This window comes from Protopterus annectens, chromosome 2.part1 (genome assembly GCF_019279795.1).
Source record: "Protopterus annectens isolate FY-2018-M chromosome 2.part1, PAN1.0, whole genome shotgun sequence".
NCBI classification, from domain to species: Eukaryota; Metazoa; Chordata; order Ceratodontiformes; family Protopteridae; genus Protopterus; species Protopterus annectens.
Genome location: NC_056729.1, coordinates 1,750,572,154 through 1,750,591,627, shown reverse-complemented (window position 1 = coordinate 1,750,591,627; position 19,474 = coordinate 1,750,572,154).

The following is a 19,474-nucleotide window of genomic DNA, read 5'->3' as shown; positions in this document are numbered from 1 at the left end:
CTTGACAGGCAGCTAAGACATGTTAGCAGTTGTGCAGGGATGTCATTGGTATGTCGTCCGGTGACCTGTCACACATGACACAGCATAGTTTAGTGTGTATACACCTCAGCGACTTGGGTCACAATCCACAGTATGTATGTATTGTGTATGCAAGCAGTCATGGCTATGCACTGCATGTGTATTCCACACTGTATAGCACTAGAGATGCCTCATGATTCCATGCAATGGCACTGTGTCTGTAATTCACACTGTATAGCAATATAGACACCTCATACCACCTTCAATGGTCATACACATCTGCTAAAAGTGCATTCTATCTGCAGGGCATACAGACAACACTGCAATGTGACACCATTACACCGCTGTACATGTGTCAGGACACCATTGTGTCAAACATGTATGCATGTCACTGCACACATCAGCAGATTACATGTCATACTACATGTTAATGTCAAGGACATATGCCTCGCATCAGACATGTGTACTGTTAACCTGTGCTGGTCCACATGGTGTATCACAAGGATGCATGCTTACTACCATGATTGTGTGAAATGCATGGCTTCTGCTATGACACATACTTGCTGTTGTGTGCAACCCAGGGATGTAATCTAACTAACACTGTTAATGTCTGAGCTGCATGCCGTCTGCTGTATCACATGCATGCTGCATGCCTTCTGTCATATTACATGCATGGTTGTCTGTGTGTGTGCGTGTGTGTCTGTGTGTGTCTGTGTGTGTGTGTGTGTGTGTGTGTGTGTGTGTGTGTGTGTGTGTGTGTGTGTGTGTGTGTGTGTGTCTGTGTGTGTGTGTGTCTCTGTGTGTGTCTGTGTGTGTGTGTGTGTGTGTGTGTGTGTGTGTGTGTGTGTGTGTGTGTGTGTGTGTGTGTCTGTGTGTGTGTGTCTGTGTGTGTGTGTGTCTGTGTGTGTGTGTGTCTGTGTGTGTGTCTGTCTGTGTGTGTGTCTCTATTGTAATGTAGAGTCTTTGTTTGCCTTCACAGGTGATGTAGATGTGTTGCCCTCCTGCGGTACATCTGATGTTAGTGTCCCCACGGACTCCAGCAGTGATAAACATATGCTTGAGGTACAGGCAGTGTTGTCAGGGGCTGAATCTGTGCCTTTGGTTGCCATCCCACCTATATCCCCCTCTTCCCCACACACAGTTCTCATGCCAACACATACCCCATCACCAGTGGCCATAGAGGAAGGACAGTTACCATGTGTTAGCTTGGAACAGGAACGTGTGGTGTCTATGTAAGATGTGTCGTCACACCGTGGTGTCAGTAAAATGATTGCAGATGTGCCACACAGGCATATGGCCAGTGCTGCTCGTAGTAGGACCCCTGGCCGACATGCACCTGCACTACAGAGTGCAGCCGCTGGTGTCACCAGACACATGTTTCAGACTGTAATGGCGGCACAGGCACATGCTGAATGGCAGAACAGAGAAGGGCAAAGGCTTCAGAGGGCTACTATCCGTTCTTTAAATGAAAACATCCAGGCATTGGCAAATGCACAACAGCAGATTGCTGATGTTTTGGACAGGCAATTGGGTGACATGTTTGGAATCCTTGACCGTGGCATGGCAATCAGTGAACGTGAGCTGTCTGTGCTGGAACATCTGGTAGGAGTGAGGCGTAGGCCATGTGGACGTAGGCCAGCTACACCACCTGGTGCAGGTCTACATGAATGAGCTACCTCACATGCCTGCTCCCATAGTGCCGGTAGCAGCAGCAGTGCAGCTGGTGCTACGCTGTCCACACCAGGACACAGCAGGCCACGTGGACGTGGCCCTGGACAGTCCCAGTGGGGACATGGTTCCAGTGGACATGTGTCATCAGACAGTACCCATTCTGTACCTCTGTCTGGTAGTGCCCGTGCAACCCCTGGCAGGCACAGGTCACATGGCTGTGGACGGACACAGTGAGCTGTACATCCTGGTATGTACAATCTGGAGCTGTCAATAATACCCCAGTGTAGGCTGGATACATGGCAGAACTGTGTGCACACATACACGCACACACCAGAAACATCTGTAGTGCACCAACACCCTCATGCATAATAACCACACATGTCCAAGTAGATCACAGGCCCTAACCCACACACATGATGTCATCCACTGGTGCAGCCTAGGCACCTGGCAAACATTATCACCCTGTGCATATGATGATGCCTGTGCTGCATCCCTGTCATCCACACCATCGGTGCAGGGACATGCTCATATGGTCTGATGCACAGGGTGAACAGAATAGTGAGATAGTTGTATATTACAATTGTTGTGTACTGTTGGCAGGCAGCAGACATACCATGTAGTACAGGATTAGACTGCATTGTTTTATGTTCACAGTATTTGTCTTGGTAACAACAGTCACAGCATGTTGGTAATGATGCCCTGCATCCCTCCTGAAGGTCTAATTGCATGTGCCATTATGTAACAGTGTTTGCGGTTAGAATGCATTGTTTTATGTACACAGTATGTGTCTTGGTAACAACAGTAACAGCATGTTGATAAGTATGCCCTGCTTCCCTCCTTAAGGACTAATTGCATGTGCCATTAAGTACCAGTGTTTCCAGTTTCACATATGTAAATGTGGAGTACTCACAGGCATGGATGGCAATACCAGCATGCTATACATAGCCTCTCCCTCACTGTTAGAAAGGCTGACATTCCATAGATCTCTACACACCTACTGATCCAGGAGCATGTGAGCTGTGTACAAGGCTACAGTGACTAGAGACAGGACATCCATACCAGGTGACTTCACAGGTACAGCTACATGTTGCGGGGGGTTTACACAGTGGTCTAGCTGATGTCAAGGGTAGGGACCAGTTGATAGCATGAGGACTCACTGTGTAGCAGTAAAACACTGTCACATTACAGGATGTGAACACACACAGACATACACAGACACACACAGTAACAAGCCCACACTCATGGGGTCAATGACACTGTAACACACACTTGATGGTGTTGAGGTGAGGACCCTTGGTTATGTACTAATCACCATTACAGTACTGTGCACCCACATGACGCGACACAGAGAATGAACATGTACAGGTAGTCAGTAATGCGTAAGACTGACGGCATCAACAGTGCAGTAGATTGCATCACCTTGAGGGGTTAGGGGTCCTATCTGTTCTCAATGGTAGCATACATCCTCACTCCATGTACCAGACAACCATACATACATACACATACACACACTGGAGTCCACATGTCATGCACATACAGATAGCTAACGTGTGTGATACGCACACCACCCCTGCCTTTGTCTTGCTGTCTACACTGCAGTATGTACAGATCTCTACAACAGTGTACAGGGGTGTGTAACAACTGGGATGTATTCCCCACCATACGTGGCATATATGGTCACACAGACAAACACACATGGCAGTACTGTGAAACAAACACCTACTATATTCTGATACGTCTGACAGACATGCAGCAGTATTGCCCGCATTACAATGTGTACCAATGCTACCTTTGGCAAGTGTGCTGCTATATGCACACGGGAGGACTTAAGTGTTACAGGTGTCTGCTTTACAGTCAGTGACACCCTGGCCGCTGTGTAGGTTGTATATCTTCACCTTCAATTACCGGAAACATAGCTTACTGTTTGCATATGTTATGGTAGGATGGCTTGTGACACACCTGTGAGCTGTCTTCAGCAAACATCCATCTGCAAAGGTGGCCCACCACTTTATGTACACACATCCATCCATACCTGATGTACATCTTACTGTATTGTCAGTATTTCACCATATACAGGTGTCAATGATGGGACTGCATTGAAACTGCACGTTGTAGTCAGACACAGATAAACTGCAAACATCAGCTACTGCTCATGCATGGTAGCTGAATGCACACGACTACATGTACATGTGTATAGGTCCTACATTCCTGTCATGTAGCCATGTTTGTATGCATTGCAATTGGTGACAAGTGTGACATACATGACACATGGACTGTTGTACGTTATGATAGTTGTCATGGGTAACCAATACAGAGGGAATGTTAACTCAGTCAACATTGCTACCTTATGCACTGTTAGCATTGAACAGCCATGGACCTACCTTCCATGTGCATGCATGTAATTGCTGTAGCCACGTGTCTGCACGAAGGACAGTATTAGCTATGCTATGTACATATGTGTTATGTGTGTGTGTGTGTGTGTGTGTGTGTGTGTGTGTGTGTGTGTGTGTGGAGCATGTACATATCCATGGCAGTTACATGTATGTCACATCCAAACATGGGTGTGTTGCTTGGTGTACAGCAACAGTTATCTGTTACAGCTGTATAAGACCCAGGGCCCCTGTTATGTGTACAGCCAACCTGGTTATGAATAGTGGCATCAGTGTATTGCATAACATATGATGGAACCCTGTCAGTACATGGGTAGTCTGCAAAGTTGCTGTAGAGCTAGGTACAGTACACTGGTCATGAGTAACATGATGTTGTACAAATGTATGGATGTGTGTTGCTGGTCCAAGGACACGGTGATGTGTGAGGTCGACATATTACAGTGCAGCATTTACCACTGTAATCTGCACCTGACACATCTGTGATGGCTTTTGAGAGTGTACTGGTCAGTACATGTGAGTGGCCTTCATATACGTGGGGGCACTAACACCTGGAGCAGTCCGTAATGGTCTTATGGCCCACATGTCTGTATCTGAGGTATACAGTGGCAGTGCTATTGTGCATAACTGAGCCTTATGCCAGGTGTTCCTCACTGCACAGATGTCAGTATTTCCCATTGTTGGAGCTAGATTGGCAGCTATGATTATGAACGCTACACATCTAGCACTGTTTAGCATACACATACAATGCAGTTGTCCTCTAGGTGTCAGGGTGTTTACCTGGTCTCAGGATATTCATCTATGAATTGTACTATATGTGTGAAGTAGCCACTCCTGGCAGAACATCACCATGGGTGGTATTACTGTGCTAGGTTTAGATTGGTACAGCTAAGGTGATGGACAGCAGCAGACTTTGTGTAGAAGACCGGTGTCAGACATATGTCGTACAGCGTTCATGCTAACAATGATGACTATCGACACACTGTGCCCTTCCCTGTTTAGAATCTGTGTGCATACAAGACAGCCCTTTGCTACTAAGTGTGTGAGCATGCACAATACGCCGTTGTGTAGATGGACACATAGTGCATTCCAGACTGAAGTGTGCTAAGTGTGTGAGCATGCCCAGTGACACCTTGTGTCAGTTGTGTGCCCCTGTGTATGGGCATGACCATTGTTACCCTGTATAGCGATAGTGGTCATCCAAGCATAAGATGGCAATACCCCACTTCAGGATGGATTCCTAAATTTAACACACTGGTTCACAGGTATGTACACCGTAACTGCCAGCATCCATGTCGATGTCTGCATTCCTAGAAGGTCATATTGACTGTTTTGAAAGGTGTACTGTCTGTGGCGCATCTCATTTCTATGTAGTGTTGTACTAGTGCTCCGTAGATAGCCAGTTGTCCTGCTCACACCACTGCCGTGTGTTCATCTCTGTCTGCCTTGGGACACTAATATGCTTTTAGACTGATCACACTCCATACAATCCCTATCGGTGTCTTTGCCTTTGCTGATAATGTCACCCACCTAGAAGTATCCATCTGGGAGTGCTGTGATACAGTAATCTTGGTAGCGCGTTCTGTAACTGCATAATGCTGCAGTGTGATAAGGTATTCAGGTCTATGTTCTAATCCCAGCCTGGTGTGTATGCATGTGTGTGTATGTGCGCCTAGGGAGAGAGTAATGTTTTTTAGACATCTCACTCTCCATACACTCCCTATCAGCATCTTTGCCTTTGCTGATGATGTCTCCCACCTAGAAGTATGCCTCTGGGAGTGTTGTGATCTAGCAATCTCGGTAGTGCGTTCTGTAACTGCACAGTGCTGTAGTGTGATAAGGTAGTCAGGTCTATTTTCTAATCCCAGCTCTGCCGTGTGTGTGAGTATGTTTCCAGCTGCCTGGGGACAGAATAATGTTTTTAGACAGCTCACTCTCCATACACTCCCTATCAGCATCTTTGCCTTTGCTGATGATGTCACCCACCTAGAAGTATGCCTTTGGGAGTGTTGGGAGCCAGTAATCTCAGTAGCGCGTTCTGTAACTGCGTAATGCTGCAGTGTGATAAGGTAGGCAGGTCTGTGTTCCATTCCCAGCCCTGCCATGTGTGTATTTCCAGCTGCCTGGGGACAGAGTAATGTTTTTAGACAGCTCACTCTCCGTACACTCCCTATTGGTGTCTTTGCCTTTGCTGATGATGTCACCCAGCTAAATGTATGCCTCTGGGAGTGCTGTGCTCCAGTAATCTCGGTAGTGCATTCTGTTACTGTGTAATGCTGTAGTGTGATAGAATAGACAGATAGGTGCTTGATTCCAAGGTATGGCAGGTGTGTGTGTTTGGCAGTCATACCCCCTATGTGTTAGTATCTGTGGGTGGCTAGCTTTAGGATGTGGTGACTGTGTTTTGTTGCTTTCCTATATAGTGTCCAAAGCTCGCATAATTGGCCAAGACATTGGGTTGTCAACACATACATTCGGCAATAGGTCTGGTGAGTAAATGTCAGCAACTCTACTCTTACCCTTAATACAATCTGACCCGTGTGATGTAACAAAACACACTTGCCTTGATAGTAACAACACTACATAATGCAGGTGGCACATGTAGTTTCCTTTTCATTTTTGTCTAATGCTTTGGTATCATGTGGTCCGCTGTTGTGATATAAATGCAATATCTACGTATGTGTGTATATGTGTATATGTATATGTGTGTGCATGTATGTATATATATATATATATATATATATATATATATATATATATATATATATATATATATATATATATATATATATATATATATATGTATATATGTATATATATATATATAATATATATGATATATGTAGATATAGATAGATAGACATAGATATATACATATATGTATGTGGACATTAGCCCTATTGAATGTTTGTGCTGGATGATCTGTACGTGATCACCTCAGATGTATGTATATCTGCCATGGTGTAGTGATAAAGCACATTGTCTGTGGTGTGCAGGGTCCCGGGTTCTAGTCGTGTAGACACTGGTTATTTTGTTGCTGGGAAGACCAAGGGACATCGAATACAGTGATAGTAATGCACCTTTAACCAGTTGTGTACGGATCTGGGTGACAGTAAGCAGTGGTTATTTGGAGGTTCGGTATGGGTCATATAACTATGCATTAGAAGACTATACTATGCAGATGAGGTTGACAATAGTGAATCCCATTTATCCCCAGGGTGTGATGCAGATCCCTGGAGTGTATGTATGTAGATAGCCAGGTGCAGGGCTCGAATATAGATGAAAACATGGGAGGGGGTCAGGCATACTGTATGTACATTGGAGACCTGTGCCTCGGGATTGCTCCTGCCTTAGCAAGCCTAAGATAGGGGTGTGCCTATACCTGCCTGTTGACATTGGGAAGGACAAAAGCAGTAGTGGGGTAGTCAAGGTGAACAGGCTGCACAAACAGGTGATGATCAGCACAATCAGCAGATTACATGGCCAGCCCGCACCAGAACACTACGGTAATGTGAGCAAGCACCATACACACAGGTTTCTTCCACACTCTAAACCACCGGTGTATACATGCGGGGACATTTCACAACACAGTCCAACCAAATGAGAAGGGCAGAAGCAGGCAACATAGACTAACATGTGCAGGAGGTTGAGGGTGGTGAGGATGTGTATGCTGCCGAACAGCCCTTAGTGGAGTGACATAAGACTTTACAGACCCAGGGTGACTTACCAGGGGCTACATGAGCTGGGGATAGTGGAGCACTATGGGGTGGACAGAGACCTCCTACAGTGGCTTGTTGACCTGTGCTGGCCACACCTGACACATCAAACAGGCTGAGGGAAACCCAGCACAGTGGATACCACGTTATGTGTTGGCCTAGGTATACTAGCCACAGGTACCTCCCAAAGCACAACTGGGGATATCATGGGGATCTCACAGGCATCTGCATCCAGAGTATTGCACCAGTTCACAGACACCATGTCAACACATGCTAGTGAGCATGTATATGTCCTCAACACATGTGATTAGTAGACCAGCAATATGCATCTCTTCCACCACATGGCTGACTACCCTGGGGTAGTGGGTGCTATAGCCTGCATGCACGTATGCATCAAAGCACCACCCAGTGAGCGGGGTAGGACCTACATTAACTGCAGGGGCATACCCTCCAACAGCTAGGCCATATGCGATGGCCAGGGCATAAAACTGAATGTGTGTGTTGTCTGCCCTAGAAGCTATGACAAATCCGATATATGGCATCTGACACAGCTGTATCACACCTTTGCCAATATGGACATCCCCTACAGTCTCCTAGTGGGGGATGCTGGGTAACCACTGGAGTCATGGCTGATGACACCCATCAGCAATGCACACACACCTGAACAATCACACCATAATGAGGCAGATGCACAGGCAAGACATATAATTGAGCATGTGTTTGGGATGCTCAGGTCACACTTCTGGTATCTGGACACATCTGGTGGAGCCCTGCAGTATTCACTAGCTACATGCACACAAATTGTTATGGTATTTGCTATGCTACACAATCTGACCCTGCAGTAACAGTTGCAGCAGGAACAACATGGGGCAGAGCCACACGGCCCACAACCAATGCCAAGGCCTGTACAGACACAGTGTGACTTGGAGGAGGGACTACCTGAGCTGGGCCCAGTAGGCAAAAGGGCCGTGCACAGTATGACCTGCCCTTGGCAAAGAGGCAACACAAGCATATGCACTGACACAGTAGGTACCCAGGGATTTCACCCTCTCTGACTCGCACACAGTACAATGGATGCCAAACATGACACTACCTGTTCTCAGCCATGTATAGGAAGTGCACTGTGTGCGTCTGACATAGGCAGCCCTCCAGCACCGTCTTCATGTCCAGAACACCCCCAAGGTAAGTCTATTGACCTAACAATTGGCAGTTGTATTAGAATGTGTATTTACCCGTTGCTATGGTATGGATGTGAGCATACAAGAGAATTTGGTGGCCGAATGTCAGGGCAGCAGACAGTACACATCCATAGTGGCACCATGACATCTGTAGCACATACCAGGGTCACAATAGTAGCCAGTAGTACACAGGGTGTCCTAACCCACTGCAGGTTATCGGCTGATCATCATGTGTGTCCATACAGCCCACAGAAGTTCCATACAGCTGGACAGATGTAGACCAATACAGACAAATGATATACAATGGCCTCTGGATATGCCCAATGAATGACCCCAACCCCCACAGACACACACAGACTACAGCAGGCCAGGCAGTTGGATGTAGGTTGTGAAGGCTAGGACGTCCGACACCACTATGCTGGTAATTAAAGCTAGGATCTGACGTACACTGGTATGCCTCCAACCAGCAATTTAGGTAGGGCCACACACTGACATGGAGTACCTAGCATACCACTACAGTAGTGGCAAATGTGTACAACTGTCAGCTGTGCCCCCTTCCAACGTACACATGTGAGAGTCATGTGCGCCACCCCCGGTGCTGTGTAGGACTGTGGATGCGGTTGGATGTCCCCCCACGCTATGCAGAAATGTAGCAACTGTCAATACCACATGATCATTAGCTACCCTGCAGATACAGCATGCCACCTGTCGGTGTAGAATGCAGGGGTCAGCACCACAGTACTGACTATCTGGACATGTGATACATGCGATCCAGTTGACCATACTTGGCATGCTCAAACACATGATGGTATGACGGTAATGTCAGTCAACAACATGCATAACAGTCATACTGGGCATGCTCACACACTGAAACACAGGACGGCCAGATCTGCAAACACCAGTGGTCCGGACATATCTGCCAGTACATTGCTATACTGTTGGATGACTGTGCTGTATGGTATGTGTGTGGTCTATTGTCTGTACATATGCCATGGTGTATTGATAATTCACATGAGCTATGTGCGCAGGGTATTGCTACCAACACGTGCAGAGGATGGTTCTTTGTTTGTGGACAGAACGATGCCTTTGGATACGGAGTGGGTAAGGCACATTCCAGCAGGTGGGAGTGGTTGTGCGTGGGTTTGTACGGTGTCAAGCAATGCTGACCTCTGGTTACAGCTCCTTATACCCATTTAGACTCCACATTTCTTTAACAGTGAACTACTGGCATACTGGTAGACAAACACGCTTACACCCACTCGCTCACCGACATTTGTGCTTACATTTGTCACTTACGCTGGGTGTGTGCGATCCCTTGTGGTGTGTATTACATCAGACTACATGATTACAGTATTGGGTATGTCTAGCCATTAGGCAACAGCAGGCATTCGACTGTATGGACTCGGTGGCTTGTCCAGTGACATAATCATATTATATGCGTGTTCCTCATACAATCTGCTCCCATCTGGCTGATATATGGGAACCGATACTCTGCAATGCTGACATGTGAATATTATTTGGTTAACGCAGCTCTCTGCCGGGTCATGCTACAGCATACCTAATGTAGGTTTTCCACCTTTTAGATTGGACGACGGGAGACTGTAGGAGTAACACCTTTCCCACTCTGCATGGGACAGTCCCTCATTAGGCATATGTGTCATGTGACAATACTCTAGCCATTGCAACTGTCCTGCTTAGAGGACATTCTTATATTCTATGTGTCTGTAATAGTTGCATGTAACGGTTCTTGTATACATGACACGCCGATATGTTATGTGAAGTAGCATAAGCAACTTGACTGCTGCTAGACTAAGCTTTGATTTGTGCTAATATGTATATTTCTGTAATATGCATGGCTGTAGGTATGTTCTGCCCTGGTACGTCTGACATTTCTACAGAGCAGGTTCCACTTTGGCCATTCAGAATGGTGGCAGCCCTATAGGACCTATATGTAGAGCTATACATTTGGCAAGGCAACACATACCCACAGCCAGTAGTAAACTGACTACTTAAATGGGTTTGCATACGTTAAGGTTATTCTTGTAGCATTATAGTTGCTAATACTGTTTCCTATAACATGTAGCTGTTTCTGATACAACAAAATAATTTTATGACACCACTAAACACATTATATGACCTCCTTTCCCGAACTCACAGGCCATGTGCCATAACATTCATTTTGCAGGACACAACTACCCAGAGTGGTGTGTCCCTCACAAAGGTGAACAGGTGGTAATCCACATCTATTATGCTATCATCTACCTAAGGTTGTCAGCAAAATATGCTCTTTCCGTCATTAAGAGACCTCACATACCAATGGGGGAGAATGAACACTGTATCAGGGACACTGCATAACACCCTGAGGGACACATTTAGATGATTGGTTCTATTAACCAGACACATTGACAGTCACAGAGCATATGTATTCATTCATGTTTGTCGAGGTACATGCTGTTTATGACTCATACATGTTGTCATCAGTCATTACCTGTATTCCACCACCTGTCCACCTAATATCACTAGCTCTGGAACTGTTTAGTTGGACTTTGTTACATTCTGATTCATAACTATGGACATCCATGCTAATCGGGTACATGGCACTGATATGGTCCCTATGTGTTCCCCCAATGGTTTACAGACTATCCAGTAGATGTGCTCTTCAGGTTTGGGAGGTATAGGCGTCTGCTATGCCCACATAGGAATATTAATGACTTCCACTGGGTGGGCCTACTACATCTCTGCCAACCAGCACTTGCACACTTAAGCCCATTATTGCATACCCATGATTCACCTACCTGGCACCCCTCTACAGCACTCATGACAAATACTTACTGTGAGTGCAGCTGGGGTATGAGAACACCCCTACACATTGCCCACTCTCCCCGTCTTAGGACACATGTCGTACGTTTTGTCAACCCATGTGTTATTACACTTGCACAACCTACTGTTCCATGTACACCTACATCCTGCTCATATCAATAACCAGGGGCTCACACGTAGAGTGAATTTTTGGTGTCCCACAAGGGACCCTGTTATCCATGTTTAAAGTGTAGACCTTGCAGATCTCTCCCACTGGTACTTTCCTGCCAGTGTTTTGGACAGCAGCAGTGTATTTATCTTTATTGCCTGGGTGGTGTGGGAGGTAAATGTTTGTTTATTGGACCTCCCAGTAACATATGCCCGGTCTCAACATATGTTACCCGTAATTGCTGTAAAGTAACCTAGTTATGTACATGTGCATATCTACAATGACATATAGATTTGTTTATATATATATATATATATATATATATATATATATATATATATATATATATATATATATATATATATATATCTGTGTGTCCGTTAACCAATACATTTCCTGGACATACCCACTTACACATGCGTATTGGGTTTTATCTCTGCTTCAACATCATACTATTGGCTTAGTCATTATGACACCGACACTTCACTCTGGTTAACTTGTAATCAGTATACAGCACATTATACAGGGGACAGATGTTGCACGTTTTTCATGTATGGATTACTGCTGATAAATGTGATGTGATACAGTGTCATTTGACCTATTTCTCATCTGCACAGCCTATTATTCCTGCTACTGTATTTGTTTCTGTGCACATTCATATTATTTATGTTAATAAATGGAGTGCTTGTGTTACAGACAATGTACGTCAACATATTGATGTCTGCATGCAGTTGTGTCTTTTGGCTTTTCCCGGTTTGGGGTCACCACAGCAGAACTCCGGTCCGCTAATGGTTGGCAGATAGGTTTTACATGCCGAGCTGCCAGCCCTGATGAACAACCTCCAACGACGGTATGCCCATTCACGCATGTCTTCACGCAGAAGACGCTCTAGCTGGGAATCGCACCTATGTACTAGCTGACCTCGACGGGCCGCTCCATTGCAACCGGCGCAACCAACCCTAGTTTCTCCAGCCCACACGTGTTGAGTTTCCATGCGTAACAGCCATTATCCTCCTGATATCACAGCCATGACACACCTTTACACATTGCCCTCTCCAGAACATTGGGGCCCTACAAACATTTTGTACTGCCTCATGTATTCACAGGGTCTCCCTCCATTTATAATTGCACATACATGCCTTTCCTGGTGTTATGGATTACGAACAATTTGCGGGTTACAAGTGTAGGTGGTCACAACATGAACTACATTCCGTCTGTGTATAATGTTGACGTAGCACTTCAACGATATTATGGCCACTGGCATAACCCTGCCTCTGGTGTGAATAGCGGTGCTCTAGTCACTCTTGCGCAGCTTTATCGGACATACGCTGCGAGCACTTTATAATACCTTAGTTGCTCTGGATTCCCTTCACATCCCTTATGTATGCTTTCATCTTTCGGCGTTCATTCTAGATATATATATATATATATATATATATATATATATATATATAAAATTGCATATTTCTTTTATGTCTGTGGATATTTATCTATACACACATCTATCTATCTATCTATAGATATATATATATATATATATATAAAAGTTACATCTGTACAAAACAACATACATTTGCTATGCTAAAAGCTGCTTACACCCACACAGGCGCACTTGCATCTCCTTATTGTGAGTTACATATGTTTACTGCCACTTCTTTGTGCTTACATGTGCCTTATTCCTTATGACAGTACCACTTTGATTGATGGAATCCGGTTAATGGCCCCATGTGAAACACGTGTTCACCTTTGCATGTTTAAATGTTGGCTTTACAGCACAGAGGCATTCATCACACAATAAATTGATATGTGCTATAGTCGTACTTGTACCGGGAATGCCTTTACATTAGGTGGATGCTCTAACCACTACACTATTGGTGTTCTGCCTCATTTATATGTATACCCATGGTTCATAGCTACCCTAACATACGCCTCACCGCTTCACTTACACAGCAGGCATCCATTCTCCTGCTGGGAAAACCACAGTACTACACTTGCGACATTCCCTATTCCCTACTGCTCTGGACTCATGCTGCATGTTTACTCACTTCAAGGATATTCCAAACTCCAACGCTTATAGTCCTGGCACATACGTGTGTTTGATTGTCAAGGTGTTCATGTGCTGGTCTGGGTTTAGGCTTGTCCGACTGGTGACTGGAACTGCCCTGTACCTGTTCAAATTTCAGATGTAGCACATAGACAGAGTTGGTCCCGATTTTAACATTCTACCTGTGTTTACAAACGCAGGGGTTTGGGCACCTCTGACCACATTATTAAATCGGCACTACATAATATAGGGTGGAGGGTGATTCCAATACATGATACAGGGTGGGGGTGGTGGTTTCCACTGGTGTTTCCCTTCACATTTGACTATTTCATTCATTCATATATACGATGAATATTATTCTGGACATCACTTATGAATTCACTACAGGTATGCAATAGTCCTGTCAACAAATGTGACGGTTGGTGTACATATGTGTACGGACCTCTGTGATACTTGGGGACTGATTTCAACAGTGACAGGGACAAGGCAATGACAAATCAGGGACAATCACGGACACTTCTACAATATTAGTACTATTAACATGCAACGTGTTGACAGATTTGGAGACATATGTATTACTACTTATTTTCTGCAGTTAAATGCATCTATTACTCTTAATTCTTGTCATTAGTCATTCTCATTCAACACCTTTCCTCCAAAGGTCACTGGCTTTGTGAGTGATTAAGAGGCTGGCCAGTTATTGTGCGAATGCTCTGACCATTGGTAGGCTTGCCACATTTTCATATGTACAGGATGGGATATATTCTGGAGACAACAGATTGTTTAGGCCAACACATACCCACGGTCAGTGCAGGGTTTAGAACATTCAATATTTTCCTAGTTGAGAGCCTATTCCTTTAGCACTTTAGTTGCTTATTCTGTTTCTTGTATGAATTATGTATTTTATATCCAGACATGACTGCTTTAGGCAACTGTTACATGAAGTATGGTATATAGTTATTTCCTACAATCACAGGACATTTGCCATTTTATCATTCTTGGTCAGGACACACCTACCCAAACAGTGACTGTCCCTCACACAGTGGGTCAGGTGGTACCCTGTTTATGTCAGCGCCTTAATCACCCTATTTCCAAATGCCACTATGTGAATGTGTACAATATATTCTCTTGATTATTCATGTGGGGAGACGTGCTTCACGGGCAGGTGTTTGATCCTGGGTATTAGGTTCTGCGTGACCGTCTAGGGCTGAACAGTCTCGTGCACCCTTACTGCACATTCCACTTTTGTCCGGATGTCTACAGGACTGGACATAGTGTCGTGATACCCAGTCTGATGTTTACACAGGTTACTTATCCCATCAGGGATATCCAAAAATTGAACAAGACCAATACCGTCCATTCTTTTGGCTTTACGAAAATGTGTTAGGGTTTTACATGCAAGGGATACATAGTTTGCAATCTTGACACTGCCTAGGGTGACACTGCCTACTACATATGAGTAGTGGTCACTATGTGTAGATATGGCTGCGCCAAGCTAGTAGGCCAAGTATGGCTGGATTTGGTGGACGTTTAGGTATGGGGGCGGGTTGTGTGCTGTGGAGGGGATGATGGGTATTCAATTATGCATCCAGGTGTGTTGCATTTGGATGGGCCAGTTCCATCCAGGCCATTCTGTGGGTATGTGCCGGTGACATTTCTGTACATGTGTATCGCACATTTTAATATTCATATGTTTGTGCGATTGTGTTCTACAATATGGCCTGTCAGGTTGTATTGCAGATATGAAAACTTGTTCTTTGTGTTTCTTTATGATTCACCTGCTGCTCCCTCATACACCTCCAGTTCACCTATTCTGCATCCAACACAGTCTCGCCTTTGTGGATTATACCATTACCCATCCCCACACACACACATTCCTGACACTCCATCCATCACTTTTTGGTTGATGTCCCATGACATGGTCAAGGGAGCAAACACATTGCATACACTACATATGTCATGTACTTGTATGGTTGTGTGGACTACCCTGACATGTTTCACCTTCCACATGCTATACATCATGCACATAGGTACACGCCCATACTTAACTTTCATGACATGGTTGGTACACCCGGGTAATACCCGTTCAACTGTGACACATCCTGACAAGTATGGCTTGGACTGCATATGGGCGGATTTTGGCCGACTGCTCTGACCATTGGTAGGGTACCACCTTTTCATATGTCCAGGATGGGATATATTCCGGACACGAATCTGATTTTACAGGGCAACACATACCCACGGTCAGCACTACGGATAATACTTTTCCTTTCTGCCTACATATTAGCTTATTGTTGTGGCAGTTTATATGCTCCTTCTGTTTCGTTTTCTTGCTTATTCTATTTCTTGTCATATGTGGTATGTCACATACGGACATACCTATTGTATGTGACTGTTACATGCGATGTGGGATATAATTCTATCATATGGTCGCTAGATATTTACATTTATCATGGTTTTGGTATGGACACATCTACCCAGCTGTGTACTATCCCTCACAATGTGGGACAGCTGGTAACCCTGACAATTGGGCTAGACGTAGCTATTGGCGGTGAGCTAATATGATACGTTTCACTTCCACTTCGTATAACTATCTACACTGCGTTAGAATACGTGCACACAAATTTCAATGTCATTTGTTCGAGAGATGGAGACTCGATATTCCCTAATGTGCATTTGTGTTTGCTTCTTAATTTTGTGTTCGCAAGAACTGTCTTGCATGCTTTGCATACATTTCAGTATCCACGGACACTGACAGGTGTGATTACTATTGCAGGCAAATTGTTATATTCAAGCATTTTAGGTTGCACGTCGACAGCTGACATTTCCACGCCTCTGTGCGGCACTTCGACACACCCTATGCACTCGCGCTAGTTTCCTATGCACATGGCTGTGGCGGCAGTGCGCCTTCATTAATATGCATTTGGTGCTACTGCACCATTTACATGCCGCACGGTCGGCGCAAGCCTAACGCCGGCCTTGCGCTAAGCTTCATGAATCCTGGGGATGGTCTTATTTGTTGTATATTGGATTCTCTCCATTGGTATATTTCCCATACTGTGAGATCCTTTATCAGAGGGTAATTTGTTAGATTTAAGGGTTTGTTGTTTATTAGTAGGTTAGGATATAGGTGGAATGGTTGAATAAAGGCAAGAGCATCTAATAATTGCAATGATTTAAATAATTGTATAGTAAGAATCATGTATTTAATTAGTGGGTGTATATTCTTCGTGAATATGCCATTTTGATTTAGGTTTACAAATGGTAGGGATTTGCTGTTATACCCAAGGGATTTCAGTTGTTCAGACCAGATTTTGGTCCATTGGAGTGTCCAGGTATTTACATATGGGTCATGGCTTATTATCTGTATTAGTCTGTAGGCAGTAATTATACTATAATATATAGTTTGAAATCAGGTAACCCCAATCCCCCTTTATCTTTGGTAAGTACGTCATATTTAATTCTAGTGGATTTGGGGTGCCATAAGAATCTTGAGATAGCTTTTTCTATATCAAGAAATAATTTTGGGGGAATATTTGAAAAAGTCGCATTTAGCTGAAAGAGTATTCTTGGTAAAAGGTTCATCTTAACAACACTAGCTTTTGAGAGTAACGACATATTAATATTCTTCCACCTATTTGAATGTGCTCAGTCTTAACAAGGAACTCTAACTGATTGTCACATCTCTGCGTGGTGTGGTGTGTGTGTGTGTGTGTGTGTGTGTGTGTGTGTGTGTGTGTGTGTGTGTGTGTGTGTGTGTGTGTGTCCTGCTTCCAAGAGCAGTTATGATATAAAGAAAGGAAGTGATTGAAGTAAACAGGGGCATCATCATATGAGCCATGTTCTTTGGGTATAATCCTTAGATTCCTTGTTTTGTTGACTGTTGACATTATGATTTTATGTCTGTCAATACACTGCATGGCATGAAGTCTACAAGTTTAATGTTGGAATATGTGAAGGAAGAAGTGTAAAATGAAGGAAAATGTTATTATGGGTATTTTAAATATGCTTTCATTTCAAGATGGAGTCTTAATTGGTTTAGTTAGAAAGTTCTTCTCTGGAATTTGGAACGCATGTCTTATATGGAAAGGTACAATTAGAGAGTCAGGGAATCTTAGCAAAATTAATGCTATAGTGTTAATTTTTTTATTGGTCAGCGGCTATATTTTATTTGTTTCAAATGTTGCATTTGATTAAAAATGGTATAAATTATTTGAGCTTTTCATGGTTTATGGGGACAAGACCTTGATTTCGTAGTATCCCACATATGTATGCGCTCTACAATAAATGTGATCATTATTCTTTGCTGAACTCTGTTGTGCGAAAGGTATTTTGTACAGATGAATGTAATATACATGAAAATTATTGCATCTGCAGAGACCAAGCATATCATTACCAGCAGGCTGTTCAAGTTGTTATACAGGCCATGTTATCCCAGCTGTATGACATACAGACACCTTACCTGATGGAAAGATTTGTAATGCTTGTCTCTGGAGAGATTCAAAAGACATCCCTAATCCAGTATCCAGTATGAAAAATAAATACTTCTTGAACTTACCATCATGCTGTTCAAAAATACTGCTTTTAAATGACTAGCTCACATGAATATAGGTGATGTTGTTATTTGTGGAGCAATAATTGTAACTGCTTATGAAGCAGTAAAGTGCATTTGGAAGTTAAGCAAATGAGATCAGCTTTCAGAAATATTAAGCAATGCTATTTTTGAATCAATACATCTGATCATGCTTGAAATGATTGCCATGCACAGTGTGATGCTGTGGAACAGAATAGCACTCAAATTTATCCTTGCTTCTAAGGACGGGGTACATGTGCACTCATCCAAACACAGTGTTGCTCATTTATTCCCAATAACAATGGTGCCATTCATATCACCAAAAAATATCCAGTAAGTTGTTGAACTGTTTCAAGCTGAAGAAGCTGTAGCGGTCATGGCTAATCAGCCTCTTTTTTTGGTTGAGGTATAAGTATTTAAAAAAAATCTTTATGTTAATTGTCATAATAATATTACTATTAGGATTTATTTTATTTATGTGTAAAGTTTTAATCCTTAAACATTTGGAATACAGAAAAAGCATCAAACTACAAAGCATGTAAATGAATAAATCGGAATCATTGCCACTAACAGCATTAGTTAGAAGGTATAGTGACAAAAATTAATGAAAATTGAAGTATTTCAAGATTTTAGTAAACTTTGCAAAATGTTTTTGAGGGGGAATGTGCATCTGAAAATTATTCAAAATGTATTTTTATTCTATCAAAGCTAAGGCATCCTTCTCCTGACAGTAAGACTATATTTGTAAAACAATTGTATAAGCACTGTGCATGCAAGGGACAGGAGGAATCTCCATGTCAAGAATGTCTGATAGTGAGCAAGAGACTGTTTATCTATTTGAAAAACTGTTGTCATTACCCAGTCTTAAAAGCATACATGACTAGAGTGATGAATTAGAAGGAAGAAGTGTAAAATGAAG